The sequence below is a fragment of the Pleurodeles waltl genome, chromosome 4_1 (genome assembly GCF_031143425.1).
Source record: "Pleurodeles waltl isolate 20211129_DDA chromosome 4_1, aPleWal1.hap1.20221129, whole genome shotgun sequence".
Taxonomy (NCBI): Eukaryota; Metazoa; Chordata; class Amphibia; order Caudata; family Salamandridae; genus Pleurodeles; species Pleurodeles waltl.
The window spans coordinates 791488813-791504622 of NC_090442.1; positions in this window are offsets into that span (position 1 = coordinate 791488813).

Genomic DNA, 15810 nt, shown 5'->3' on the forward strand with positions numbered 1-15810 from the left:
GGCGTGGCGGAGCAGCCCCCATGGCTCCCGTCCCCTTCCAGAGGATCGTTGGACCAGGTAAGTTGATCATCCGTGAGTGGAGGGGGGTGGGAGGGTGTTGTGTGTTGTGTGCGTGCATGCGGGTGTGCGTGTGTGTATGTAGAGGGGGTATGTGAGTGTGTGTTTTGTGTGTTTGGGAATGAGTGCGTGTATGTCTGTAGGTATGTCTGTATGGATGTGTGTGTGTATGTTTGAATGTGGATGTGCGTGTCTGACTGTGTGTGTGGATGTTTGCATGTATGTCGGTGTGTGTGCATGTATGTGTGTTGGTGGTGCCTGCGTGTGTGTCGTGTGTGTATGTGTGATGTTATGTTGGGGGTCGGGTGGGTAGGGGGGTCCTGCCACCTTTGGGGGGTGGCAGGGGTGGTGGGGGGTTAGGGGAGGGAGTCGGGGTGGCGGTTTCAAACCCCATGTAATCCATGGCGGTCAGCTAAGTCCAAATACCGCAGGTGGTATAGTGACGGCCGCCGGGCTGGAGACCCTGGTCTCCAGCCCGGTGGTCGTCTCCGCCCTGGCGGGCGGAACGGAGAACCGGCCTTACCGCCGCTTCTCTGCCTTCCGCCAGGGTCATAATGACCCCATATGTGTTTTTAAATTGTGAGTCTAGAGACAATAAACTCCATATTTCTTTCATTTCCCAATTGGAAGTTAAACTTAACCGATGTTTTAAGGTATTTCCAATGTTAGCCTACGGGAGAGATAGTCCTTGCAATAGTGAAAAACAAATTTACGAGTTTTTCACTCTCTGGACATGTTAAACTTAAAAATACATGTTAAACTTTGCTAACTAGGGCCTACCTTAGGGGTGACGTACATGTAGTTAAAAGGAAGGTTTGGGCCTGGTACACTTGCCAGGTTGAAATGGCAGTTTAAAACTGCACACACAGGCTCTGCAGAGGCAGGCCCGAGACATGTTTGAAAGGCTACTGTACTGGGTGGCACAATTAGTGATGCAGGCCCACTAGTAGCATTTGATTTACAGGCCCTGGCACACATGGCGCACTGTACCAAAGAATTATCAGTAAATCAAATATGCCAATCATGAAGAGACCTGCTGTATCACAGTTTAGGCACAGAGCACATGCGCTATAGCACTGCTCAGCAGTGAAAAAGTACACGGAAGCCCCAAGCCAGCAAAAACAAAGTTCAGCACACAGTCAAAACAAGAGGTCAGAAAGCAAAAATTCAGGAAAAACCAAGCCAAAAGATGGCAGGTTTAACACAATGTGTGCTGTAAAATGCAGCACAAATAAAAAGAGGAAAAAACAAGGAGAAATAAAGGTACTTCTCCTCATTGCATCTGCCCTGGAGAGGCATACAAATTTGATGCATTCCCAGGTTTACAGATCCTTGTAAATCTGTGAATGTGTCAAAACCCATGGGTGTTGCGTGGGAACATCAACCGCAACGCCCTCCTCCCTGATGCAGTGTAAGGCAACGCAATGACTTGCGCTGCACTGCATTGCCTTACACCATATCTACGAGGACATGAAAAGCCATGCAAAGCGGCTTTGCATGGCCACACAGATATGGGTCTGCGCTCTGCTCTGCCGGAACATCATAAAAAGCGATACACTGGCCTCACAAAGGGCTTGAAAATATGCCCCATAGTCAGTATACCTGGTAGCAATCTGAAAGAGAACAGTTGTATGCTCAGGCCAGGTTATAAACTAGGTGTATTTTGAGGTGCTTTCCGAAGTTTTTTTTTTGTGTTATAATTTTTTTTATTAGTCAGAATCAACAATATCGTACAAAGATGATAGATCAGGCCTGTGAGATTCAAGTACGTCGTACATCCCAAATTCCAGCAGAAGAGTGCAGGAGATATCAAGCATATTAGGAAGGAAAGACACTTTGGCATGTAAAATTGTCCAAAAGAACCAGGGTACAGCATGTACAAGTCTGAGGCACAAAACTGCAACTATGATAGAATAAGTGGATTGACCATAGCGCAATCATACAATAATATAGTAGTACAATACGATAATACCATAATGCAATAATACAATAATACAATAATACAATACAATGCAATATAATACGCCTCCCCCGTCCCCCTCCAAGCCCTATTGCAGAGCAAAGACGGGGAAGGTGAGGCACTGGGTTTTTCAGAACCGGTACTGATCCGGTAACCCAGCGGTGCCAGGGTACACCCAAAGACCTCGGGTACTTTCCTGATTCAGACTACAGAAACTCAGAGTCTTCTAGGTGAAGTCAAAGATCGAATTTATTGGCTGCAACCAATTGACAGGCGTCCTAGAAGTACAACAGCACGACTTGTACGTTCTCAGGAGACTGTGGTGGTCATTCTGACCCTGGCGGTCTTTGACCGCCAGGGCGGAGGACCGCGGGAGCACCGCCGACAGGCCGGCGGTGCTCCAATGGGGATTCCGACCGCGGCGGTAAAGCCGCGGTCGGACCGGCACCACTGGCGGGCTCCCGCCAGTGTACCGCCGCCCCATTGAATCCTCCACGGCGGCGCAGCTTGCTGCACCGCCGCGGGGATTCCGACCCCCCCTACCGCCATCCAGATCCCGGCGGTCCGACCGCCGGGATCCGGATGGCGGTAGGGGGGGTCGCGGGGCCCCTGGGGGCCCCTGCAGTGCCCATGCCACTGGCATGGGCATTGCAGGGGCCCCCGTAAGAGGGCCCCTACATGTATTTCACTGTCTGCTACGCAGACAGTGAAATACGCGACGGGTGCAACTGCACCCGTCGCACAGCTTCCACTCCGCCGGCTCGATTCCGAGCCGGCTTCATCGTGGAAGCCTCTTTCCCGCTGGGCTGGCGGGCGGTCTGAAGGCGACCGCCCGCCAGCCCAGCGGGAAAGTCAGAATTACCGCGGCGGTCTTTCGACCGCGGAACGGTAATCTGACGGCGGGACTTTGGCGGGCGGCCTCCGCCGCCCGCCAAGGTCAGAATGAGGGCCTGTGTGTCAATGCAAAATCAGGTTTCCTTATATACAGTTTTTTAAGCTTCAGGCAAACATTCTTGACATTTTGGTTGGTCATTCACATGTTTTAACTACAAAGGAAAAAACAGTGTCATGATGAAACCTCATATTTCATGTCATCCAACCCATAATAAATTACCCGGCAAGGCCTAGAATTTCACATCAGATAAGTGTGGACCCCCAATAAAAACGGGCACCTCCCCCTCGTAAAGTAAGAAGAAGAAAAGAGCAGGTGCAGGTGTGAGCAAGTTAGGCAGGGTGTGTGAGCGATAATAAGGGTTTTATGGTGTGGTGTGCCTTGATGCTATCTGATTCGGCCACTGGGAGAGGGACTGACCAAACAGGTTTGGCCTGAGGCAATGGTTCCAGCTTGCCCAGGTCAGAGAAAAGTCAATCAAGGTGTACGTGTCCTTGGAATCAAATCTGACTGTATTATAAGCCTATGTGAGGGCAACTTTTAAAATGGCTGTCGTGTATAAAATGGGAGCCACGAGTGCAGGACGAAAATGGAGATTTCGAGGTGAAAACGCTGCTGGAATTGAGCGAAAATGCTCATGCTTAGTGTACTAGTCATTATCGGTCTTTTGATACTAAAATCGTACTGCTGTGGCAAAGCAGATTACATGGGTCCAGAATTTTTAGAACCACAAACCCTCCTTTTGCCCTTACATAGGCAATAAACCTATTCTCATGCTAATCTGAGTCCAGGTCTATGTTTCTAAAGTCGTTGAGATGTTGCTGTAACATCATCCTAGTATTTAGCTCGTCTCTTGGTGCAGGTTTCCTTATGCATGATGTAACACAGAGGCCACATATCGCAGGAGCACACTGCACGCATAGACAGAACAGGAAAAGAATGGCCAAGATCATCCCAATGACCATCAGAATCTTCCATCCCCATGCTGATATCAGTTCCCAGAGCCATCCCATTAATGACCAATCTCCTTTATCTAAATGAATAGATTCGGAAATTCTATGCAGTTTGGAGATGGCCTGGTATACTGTTGGAGCGTTATCTGGGACAAAAACACAGCAACTCAACTGGATCAATGTACATACTCCACCCCGGACTGCAAGTATGACATCTAATGCGACCCTGTTCTGAAGGGTCATAAGACGATCCGACTGGAGCTCAGCAGTCAAGTTACCAAGGGCACCAGCGGTTTCAGCCACAGTGGATTCAACCACTCTTATCAATTGCCTTATACTCCTGCTGTTACTTATTTGTCCCCAGAACGGCAGAAAACCCTTTACGAAGTCCCCAAATTCTTGTCCTGCAGTGTCTTCTTCACTGAAGACGCCTCTAACTATCCTTGTCTTGTGGTAATCTGCCGCTGCTGTGTAGGTAGGGGGCAACAGGAACAAAACGAAGCATGTGCCCGAAAAGTCAGGGGGCAACCATGTAAAGGCTCTATCATGGCAGATGAAATAGGTACCCTTAGCTGCCAAAAGCGGAGGGGAGGTCTGAGATGCGAAGACATATGTCTCAGTGCAGACGCTTTCCCCTAGCTGAGCTCTGGGATTCTTGCCAATACCTTGCAGACACAGGTGACCCTGATGGGGTACAACCCAAATCAGGGAAGATATCTTAGCTTGCTGTTTCTCATTCATTGTGGCTTCATATCCGGTCATGTTCCATCCTATATATGCCATTGTCTCATCTCTGGGGATAGTCTCGTAGGAGATATTGTCCTTCATCATGTCTATGATTCCTTTAACCAAAGCATTTTTCTTAGGGTTGTCTTCCGCAAAACGTAGGGGGTAGTGTGCATAGATGAATATCGTTCTGAATGCCCACACGGAACCATTGTGGCTAAAAGGCAGGATCAGATAAGGGATACCTTTATCTGCTGTGTGAGGCATAAGGCCACACACCCAACAGTTAGTTGTATTTATCACTAGTTGGTGTTGGTGCAAAAGCTGGATGAAGGAGTTATTAATGAACTCTAGTCTCCTAGCAGATTCATGTTTAGGGAGGAGTTGAAAAGAATGTGGGGAAACAGTGGAAGGAGGAGGTGCAGACGAGGTAGTGGGTGCCAATATCACATTAAAACAGAATAAAATATATCCTATAAAAAACATAAGTATACTAAATAACATAAAAATGCACAGCAGCAAAAACCGTTTCCTGGTTATCGTTTCACATATTCTCTTCTTGAAACTCAGTCTTTCAACATGTTCACCATTTTGGAAAGATTCCATCCTCTAACCGTTGCCGCTCGTGGCGGTTGGTTTACTTCACTTAGGAGTGTTCTGAATGTTCCAGGCCGCCCTAGAACAAACCAGACCTGTAGACCTTGTGTCCACAGGCTACCCCCCTAAGTCTTTTCAGCCACGATCCTACAGCTGAACCCGGATGGAGGTTCAAAAAAATACAAAAAGCAAAAAGTCATTCAAAAATAATTTTCCATATTGGAGAACTTTGTTAAAGAGAAGAAAAGTAAACTGTTTTATTTGTCCTTTATTCTTGGTCGTAGATTATAACGGTTAGTCCCAGGTATCGTGTGGTCCTGAAAAAGGAGTTCAGGTTCTGTAGTGTCCAATCGGACTGACGGTGATACTGCTGATTGTAAAATGTCATCACTTTCTTTCTCAGTGAGTGTTCCTTTTATTCGTGCATCGCTGAAAGGCAAAAAACGTGGCACGGTTTCAGTCTCTGAGTCGGCGATACCTTCCTGGACCCACCGGTCACATGTCAGAGGTAGGGGTACCCTTTTGCAATGGGTCCCATGGATCCAGTGTTTCTTCCCTTCTACTCGAACAGCTGATCTTGTGGAGAGAAGAACGAGGTGCGGTCCGGTCCACCTGGGCTGCTCGTTTTTGGTTCGCTGAAAGTTCTTTATTAAAACCCAGGATCCAGGCTCAATGGGATGACCTGGAGATTCAGAGACCGGAGGCAAGGTGTCGTGGACCTGTTGATGTAAGACACGCAATTTAGCCGTTAATTCATACAGATAGTCAAGCAAGACAGGATGCTCTATCTCGCTGAATTTCTTGGGCCTAGGCACTCCCCATATATTGGCCGGGCGGCCAAAGACTATTTCGTAAGGACTAAGTTTCACTCGTGAATGCACAGTCATTCTGGTTGATAGGAGTGCTAAGGGTAGAGCGTCAGGCCATTTGAGACCAGAGCTCGCTTGTATCTTGGCCAATTTTAGCTTTAGAGTGCCGTTATAGCACTCCACTAATCCAGCTGATTGGGGGTGATTTGCAGCGTGAAACTTTTGGTTGATGCCTAGCCCTTCGCATACTTTCTTCATCACTTGACCCACAAATTCACTTCCATTGTCACTCCAGATCATTCTCGGCATTCCGAACCTAGGGAAGAACTCTTTCACAAGGGCTTTGGCTGTGGATAGCGCAGTATTGTCTTTTAGGGGATAGGCTTCCACCCATCTTGAAAAGGCACAAACAACAACGAGTACATATTTTAAGTTGTTGCACCTCTCCATGTGGATGAAATCTAGCTGCAAAACCTCAAACGGATACGTAGGAGGTGCAAAATGACCAGCTGGAGTTGGGGTTCCTCTACCAGGGTTGTGTTTCAGGCATACCATGCAATTTTTAACTACATTTTCTGCGCACTTGGGAATTCCTGCATTTTGCCATACTGGGGCCAACAACTTACAAATTCCTTTCACACTGATGTGAGCCATTCCATGAGCCATTGTAACTACTGCAAGCACATACGAATCGGGTAGCAACCATCTCTGATGTTCTGACAACTCGACCCAACAACCATTCGCATCCAATTTACCCGTACTTTCTCTCCACACACTCAATTCTCTCTCTGTGGCTTCAGCTTGAATCGATTTTACGCTTTCTATCGTGTCTTCACACATTCCAACATCACCAATCAATCTTGCAGGGCTCGCGACATACATTCGGCTCATCACATTCCTTGCCGTTTCTTTTGCGACCTCGTCAGCAAATGCATTCCCACGACCAACATCATCAGTCACCTTTTTATGTGCGCTACACTTCACAATCGCAACTTGCAACGGTAAAGTAAGTGAATCAAGGAGCTCATTTACCAACTGACCATGCTGTATTTTAGTTCCATGCGAGGTCAGGAACCCACGTTCCTTCCACAAACGCCCAAAACTATGGGCCACACCAAACGCATATTGGCTATCGGTATAGATAGTCACTTTCATTCCTTTTGATACTGTACATGCTCTTGTTAGGGCTATTAACTCAGCTGCTTGGGCTGAATTATGTGGGATACGTGCAGCTTCAACAATCGTACACAAAGTTGTCACAGCATACGCCGCAGTCGTGTCACCATTCGGGAGCTTAAAGCATGAACCATCCACCCACAAAGTACCATCACTCTTTGCAATGGGAGTGTCCAGAAGGTCTATTCTCCCTTTCGTTTCCTCTTCTGTTCTACGGAGACAATCATGTTGTTCAGAAGTATCTAACTCCATCACAATTGGCAATAACGTAGCTGGGTTAAGTGTAGTGCATCTTTTTATATGTACATGGCTTGCTAACAATGTCAACTCGTAACCTGACAATCGAGCACTAGTTAAATGCTGTGTCTTGGTTCTGTTTAACAATGTGTCCACTGCATGTGGAACCATTACGACTAATGTGTTATTCATCACTAAACCAGCAGACTGTCGGATAGAAACAGCAGCTGCCGCTGCCGCTGCCGCTCTTAAGCAGCTCGGTAGTGCCTTAGCTACTGGGTCTAAGGTTGAAGAGAAATAGGCGCATGGACGCTCCCTGTCTCCAAACTGTTGTGTCAAAACTGCTAACGCACAACCTTCTTTCTCATGGACATACAATGTAAAAGGCTTGCTGTGGTTGGGGGTACCCAACACAGGAGCTGAACATAATGCATCACGTAATTCGACAAAACTTTTCTGACAATCTTCAGACCATGGGACGGGATTCGGTATATCTTTACAAGTTAATGCCACCAAGGGTTTGGCTATTAACGAAAAATTAGGTATCCATTGTCTGCAATATGATGTAATACCCAAGAAAGCACGCACTTCTCTTTGTGTTCTTGGCACACTCATTGCTGCAACAGCTCTGATTCTATCTGGGGTCAGTTGCCTTCCCTCCTTCGAAAAGAGATGACCTAAATAGGTCACTTCTTTTTGACAATACTGTAACTTTGAAAGGGACACTTTGTGGTGAAATCAGACAAATGACGCAATAATGACAATGTTGCTTCTTTGCAGATCTCCTTAGTATCTGCGGCAACTAGCAAATCATCGACATATTGAATGAGAGTGGCGCCATCAGGTAACATAAGAGTGTCAAGTTGTGCTTTCAAAGCCTGACTATAGATGGATGGACTTTCACAATAGCCTTGAGGAGCTCTCTTAAATCTGAAGCTTCGTCCTCCCAAATTGAAGCCAAAAATGTCCCTGCTCTCTTCTGCAATAGGGATGCTGAAGAAAGCATTCTTCAGGTCTATTACTGAGAACCAAGTGGCTGAAGCCGGAATCATTGTCAACAATGCAGTGATATCGGGGACGACTGGAAACTGTGGCACAACTATTTTGTTCACCTCTCTAAGATCAATTACAAACCTATAAACAGGTGGCTGAGTAGGGTCAGTATGCTTCAAGACAGGCAAAACAGGACTATTGCAAACGTTGCCTCTTGTCTCTTCAATTACATCCTTCTCAATCAGATCACGAATAATTGCCATCAACGCTTTTTCCCCCTCACTAGAGATCTTGTATTGGGGAATACGTGGCATTTTAACATTGGCTTTTAATGTTATCACATATGGCTGAATTTCCAAAAGACCTACATCATTAGGTCCAGTAGCCCAAAGAGTATTAGGAAGAGACGAAAATTCTGGTGGAAATCTGTCCTTTGACAAATACATTGGTGAAACCACTTTCTTACCCAATGTGAGTTGCACTCCAGAAGGAGAGCAATACAATGTCGCATACAATCTTTTTAACAAATCTAATCCTAACAAGTTCTCGCCACAACCTGTCGTCAAAATAAGGGGTGTTTCAAATTTACAAGGTCCAACAGAAAGAGATATAGGGTTAGAAATCGGATTTCTAACTGGGGCGCCGGAAAAACCTACTGATACATTTGTTTCGCCAGACAAAGGTGCGCCAGGGAGTTTTGAGTGCATAATAGAACTCTTGGTAGCACCAGTATCCAACAGAAAAGGTTCTGACACACCTGATGCAATCACCTCAACATAAGGCCCACTCTGATCTACTGGAACTGAAACAACTCCCTCTCTTTGTCTATGGCTGTCCTAGCAATCATTACTGTCCAAATGCTCACCCTCTGTATAGTAATCATCAGTATAGTACTGAGCCGTCCTACCGGATGCATTAACCTGTTGATCAAATCTGTTCATTGAGTTTTGAGGGAGGAATGGGCGCGCGTTCTGGGGAACATATCCACGTCCTCTTCCTCTAGGTGCTTGTGGAACACCTCGACCTCTTAAACCGGAAGTACCATTTGCGCGCTGCAGCAAAGCAGGGCAACTATACTTGAAATGACCCTCTTCCTTGCAATATGATCACTGATTGGGACCTACTGGGATACGTGGTTGAGCATACTCGGCTCTTTGCGAGTTTCTCTGAAACGGTTGGGGCTGATAGTTATTCTGATAGTTGTTCTGTGCACCACTATTCTGACCACCATGTGGCGGGTACGCTTGTTGTAACAGAACCTTCGTTTTCAAATCTTTTGTTTTCTTCTCTATTCTATCTCTCTCATCTTTATCTCTATTTTCGTAGTACTGTGCAGTAGCCAATATCTGCGCTGAAGAGGAAACTGCCCAAGAACTTTCTGAATCTTTTAACTTTTTACACAACTCAGGAAGCAGATTATGCACAAATTTATCGACGAACAAACGTTGACCACCTTCCGTGCTCATATCTTGACCACTGTGGTCCACAAACGTTTCTTCAAACCTGGTGAAGAAATCTGATACCGTTTCTTCTTTCTTTTGCTTACATGCAGACAATTTATCCCAGTTTACACGCATCGCAGGCATTATAGTTTTCATGTAATCAATAATTCTACCAGGAAGTTCTGTCACTAAAGGCTCAGGTTTAGCACCACCAATTTGTCGGGCATCTGCAGCAGCAATATTAGCCCATGTGTCACCTAATTCTTGAGCATGGTCTGCATGGCGAATCTTTCCCCATAAAGGCTGTGGAACAACATTCCCAAACAACATGTCTATGTCAGCTAAATTCATAATGCACGACCCCGCAGTCTGTGACAATTCCTTGTAATACCCTGTAGGGTTCTTACGGGGATCAGGCAATGTCTGCTTAAGGGCTAAAATTTCAGCTCGCTTCCATGGAACGTGTACCCATACACGCTGGAAGTGAGGCAGGACAGGTGGATTAGCATTTGGGTCCCCTTCCCTCCACTGTGGGGGAACTTCTCTCATGGGGTACTGTTTCCCTTTCTTTTTAGCAGAAGAATCATATTTAAACAATAACCTTGAAACACCTTCAGTCCTAAACGACAATAACGTCGCAACTGCTTTCTCAACATCTGAACCCACAATCAAACCTGTCGAAAAATCAAACCGTACACGACACAATTTAGGCGGATTGGGCTCCAAACCATTTTCCTCTAAATCCTCAGAAAGAAAAGTACACATTTTCTCAAAAACGTATCTCTGTTTCGGTTCTTCCCACTGATGGAAGACATCCATAACAGACTCTAGTTCATATCTCGCTGGTTCAGTAACCCATTTATGCGCCAAATAATTCAGTGTCTCTTTCTCCATACCATCAGGCAATTGGCTACGCAATTGCTTACGCTCTGTAACTGGGGTCGTAGCTAATGACCCAAAGAGAGGGGATAAAAGACTAGTCACAGTGTTTGTCATTCTCTGACGGATAGAGGGAGAGGTTGACAAATGAACAGGAGGAAAAACAGAATGAGACAAGGCAGAGACAGAAGCAGTATCAGAAACAATACCAGGAGTGGTAGTCGCTATAGTAGTCAAAGTTGTAGGAAGTAAAGGCAGAGCAGATGTCAAAGCCGGTGGCCCTTGAGAAGGCTGCACCGGAGGAATAGGAACCAACTGAAGAATAGCTGGTGGGTGCTGGGGAGGAGCAGGAGGCAATGCAACCACTGGTTGTGCAACTAGAGGTTGCGGAGGTGCCGTTGCATTCTGCGCATAGGGTGGTGGCGAACTTAGCAAATGCGACATTAGGGGATCTTTTTCACTGTCTTTTGCTGCATCTTGCTGAAGAGGCGACAAAACTGGATAGCATTTATCTACTGTCATTTTATGTCGCCTATGCAACTGCTCATTCAACTGTTCTGCTTCGTTATCTTTAAACTGTATAGCAGCTTGCATAATCGAAATACCTTTTTCTCTCTTATTTTTCTTAGCTAATTTAATTTCCTTTTGCTTGGCTTCTTTACGCCATAAGCGGAAAGAATCAAACATTGCCGGCCGGGCTTTCTTCTTAAAAAGTCTAACTTCGAGGTTATCTAAGATTTCTGTGTCAAAGCTACCATTTTGGGGCCATTTTAAAACACCATCTTTTCTGGTGTAACGGATCCATACTTCATTATATGTGATGGGGCCTACTCCGTGCTTCACATATAGTTCATAAGTTGGAGTTCCAATCGGAGGAACCGGGCATGAGTCCTCCAACCGGGAGTTCCTTTTACAACCAAGACAAAACAAATTTCCAAGTCTGCTAAGACCAGGCATCTTCGCTCACTAGTCTAGCTTCAAACTTCAAAGGATTATCGTTTACGATAGTCTCGTGGATACACGAGTCCTTCGGCTTTGGTACTTGCAAGTTCCAAATCAAAGTGATCCCGAAGGGATACCAAACCAAATGTCCAACTTAAGGACCAAACCAAGTGTCCAACTAAGGACCAAACCAAGTGTCGAACTAAGGTCCAAACCAAGTGTCCAACTAAGGACTGGGAGACGCTCCACTTATACTTAACTGAAAATATCAATGACGTCACCAGAAGACTCGTCTTATCGTTTCGCTCTACCAAAAATCAAGGGTCCAAATCAGGGCGATAGCCAGGGCAGCAGTCCTTCGTAGCCGTCTGGAAGCGGGGAACCTCGCAGCAAAGACTTTCGGACCACGTCGACATGCAGGGGTCGATGAAGTGGCGGCCTTCCTCCAGAATTTTCACACGAAGCTCCTCACGAAACTCAGGCTTGGACCGGTACCGCTGGTATCGCCCCACGTTGGGCGCCAACTGAGGTACTGGGTTTTTCAGAACCGGTACTGATCCGGTAACCCAGCGGTGCCAGGGTACACCCAAAGACCTCGGGTACTTTCCTGATTCAGACTACAGAAACTCAGAGTCTTCTAGGTGAAGTCAAAGATCGAATTTATTGGCTGCAACCAATTGACAGGCGTCCTAGAAGTACAACAGCACGACTTGTATGTTCTCAGGAGACTGTGGGCCTGATTCTAACTTTGGAGGACGGTGTTAAACCGTCCCAAAAGTGGCGGATATACCACCTACCGTATTACGAGTCCATTATATCCTATGGAACTCGTAATACGGTAGGTGGTATATCCGCCACTTTTGGGACGGTTTAACACCGTCCTCCAAAGTTAGAATCAGGCCCTGTGTGTCAATGCAAAATCAGGTTTCCTTATATACAGTTTTTTAAGCTTCAGGCAAACATTCTTGACATTTTGGTTGGTCATTCACATGTTTTAACTACAAAGGAAAAAACAGTGTCATGATGAAACCTCATATTTCATGTCATCCAACCCATAATAAATTACCCGGCAAGGCCTAGAATTTCACATCAAGTGTGGACCCCCAATAAAAACGGGCACCTCCCCCTCGTAAAGTAAGAAGAAGAAAAGAGCAGGTGCAGGTGTGAGCAAGTTAGGCAGGGTGTGTGAGCGATAATAAGGGTTTTATGGCGTGGTGTGCCTTGATGCTATCTGATTCGGCCACTGGGAGAGGGACTGACCAAACAGGTTTGGCCTGAGGCAATGGTTCCAGCTTGCCCAGGTCAGAGAAAAGTCAATCAAGGTGTACGTGTCCTTGGAATCAAATCTGACTGTATTATAAGCCTATGTGAGGGCAACTTTTAAAATGGCTGTCGTGTATAAAATGGGAGCCACGAGTGCAGGACGAAAATGGCGATTTCGAGGTGAAAACGCTGCTGGAATTGAGCGAAAATGCTCATGCTTAGTGTACTAGTCATTATCGGTCTTTTGATACTAAAATCGTACTGCTGTGGCAAAGCAGATTACATGGGTCCAGAATTTTTAGAACCACAAAGGTCCTAAAAGAACAGACATATCATCCCTAGCTATCTCTCCTCTAAGTTTCTCAGAGCTCCACTATCCCTCGACTAAGTTGAATACCAGAGGATGGGGAGCACAAGGTTGCCTCATGAGAATGATTAGCTATGGATAAGAGGCAACACTGTAGGCCCTCCAGGCAGAAGATATGAGCTGATGGCGAGAAGAGGTGATCCGGACGGCCTGTAGGGATGTATGATACTTGTACCAAAGGGAGGGGATAGGAAGGGCACAAAAGGGGACATAAAGGGGGAGGAACGGAGGAGGAATAATGCACCATCTATAGCATTGCGGGGGGAAGGTACAGTGTCTATGGGTAACTGCATGGATTAGCATGAATTAGGTCACAGTGTAGCGTTGAGAATATCTGAAGAGAGAAATGTGTAGACAAGGCAAGAAAAACGGATAAAGGGTGATATAGCTACAGGTTGGTAATAATAGTGGAAACAGGAGTGATGGGGATAAGGGAGTGGAAGTGAAAGTAAAAAGGAAAGGGAAGAGTGAAAGTAAAAGTGAAAGTGGGGATAGAGGTGGTAGTAGTGTAAATGAAGATGATAGTAATAGTGACCGAGGGGGGGTGAAGAGGATAAATGAATGGGGGGGAAAGGGGGCACGTTCAGAGAGGGTAGGAGGGGGTACTGTGAGTGAGGGGAATAATGGAGGGGATGAAGAAGTGGAGGAAGGAAGGGAAAAAGAGAGGTAGATAGGCAGTGCAACCTTGAAAGAACGGAGAGGAGAGCAGGCGGGTGTGTACTTGTACTCAGCTGAAGCCGGTGCGAAGCGGAAGGGAGTGATAGCGTAATGGTGTGTGATAATGTGGTTCCTGGGTAAGCGTGGCCCCACCTGATCTCTTGGGTCGTGACAACCGCGGTGGGTATTCAGCCCACTGGCCCTGAAAGAAACGGTGACCACGTTTGTAGGAACACATCTGTTTTATCTTGTAAGTCGTATATGAGTCGTTCATGGGAGGCAGCTTGATGCATTGCATTGATCCATTCCCCATGGGAGGGGGTAGTTTCTGCGCTCCAGTGCCTGAGGATACATGCCTTAGCTGTGGCCAGTGCGGTGTGTAATAAATGATGTTGCGGACGGGAGAGGTCGTATAGATCTCTGGTATCATGCAGTAGTAAAAGGGAAGGGGTGAGAGAAGGTGGTAAGGGTTGCACATCTCTCAGTGTAATTCCTACTGATCGCCAAAAAGGTTGAATGACCGGGCAATCATGTAATATATGTGGCAAATCACAGTGGGCATGAGAACATCTCGAACAGGAGGCGTGAGTCAGCAACCCTGCAGTGCGCAATTTCAGGGGAATCCAGTACCACTCATGTAATGTCTTGAAAAGACTGAATTTCAAACGGACCTTCCGAGCGCGACGGTCTCTGGCCTCGATTAAGTCTGCCCAATCCTCCAGTCCGTATTTGACCTGCAGACGTGCCTGCCACTAATTTTTAAGGGAGATTAGGAGGGGAAGAAAGAAGAAGTGTTGGTTCAACAGTGCCTGCAGTCCTGATACGGCTCCCCTGAAGCTACCCCATGTCCCCAGATATTGGAGTTTCGGATTGGGGGAGTTGCCAAGGGGGGTTCCCCATGCATCTCTCCAAACAGTGCCTGAGCTGTATAAAGAGACACAAATGATGTGCCGGAAGGTCAAATTCCTCCCTGAGTTCCGTGAACGACTTCAATATGTCCCCCGTTAGAAGCTGATCCACCCTCAGGAGACCTTTCGAACACCACTCCTCCCAGAAAATAGTCTTTCCCCCTATCAGAAAACCTCTGTTGCACCATATTGGTGCCCTTTCATGTATTTGGGGGTCCACTTTCAATAAGTGGTGTGCCTGCCACCATGAATTTTGCGAGGCTCTAATCATAGGATTGGTGGTATGGTAGGTTGCCGTTCCTGCATTATAGAGCACATGGGGTCCTGATGGGGAACTCAAGAGTATCCGTTCCACATCCACCCAAAGCGGTGGGTCCCTCACTCCCAGGAGTAGAAAGACCATCTGCAAGAGATGCAATGCCAGGGTGTAGTGTTCCACGGAGGGGAGATCCAGTCCCCAAAACTTGCGTCTGGTGAGCAAAGCGGCTCTAGGTAGCCGTGGACGCATGGACCCCCAGACGAAGGCCCGGAAACGACAATCTATCTCTCTAAGAAGAGACAAAGTTATTCACAAAGGTAACATGCCCAGGCTATATGGAAATCGCGGTAGGGTCACCATATGTACCGCCTGCACCCTGCCCCACATAGAGAGGCCTAGGTGTGTCCATTTCTCAAAATCTTATTTCATACTGCCTATTAGTGGGTCCAAGTTGTCAGTCACCATTTTGTCTAAACCCCTGTTAATGTCGATGCCTAGATAATGAAGACGTCACTGTTTCCATTTGACTGAGAATCCCTGTGCTGACACGCTTACTGTTACTGGGAATAAAGGTAATGCCTCATTCGTATCCTAATTGATCCGGCAGCCCGAAAAAAGTTCAAAATCCGATAAGATAGCTCTGAGAGCCGGTAGGTGTGAGTAAAATATCATCAGCATATAAGTAAATGGTGG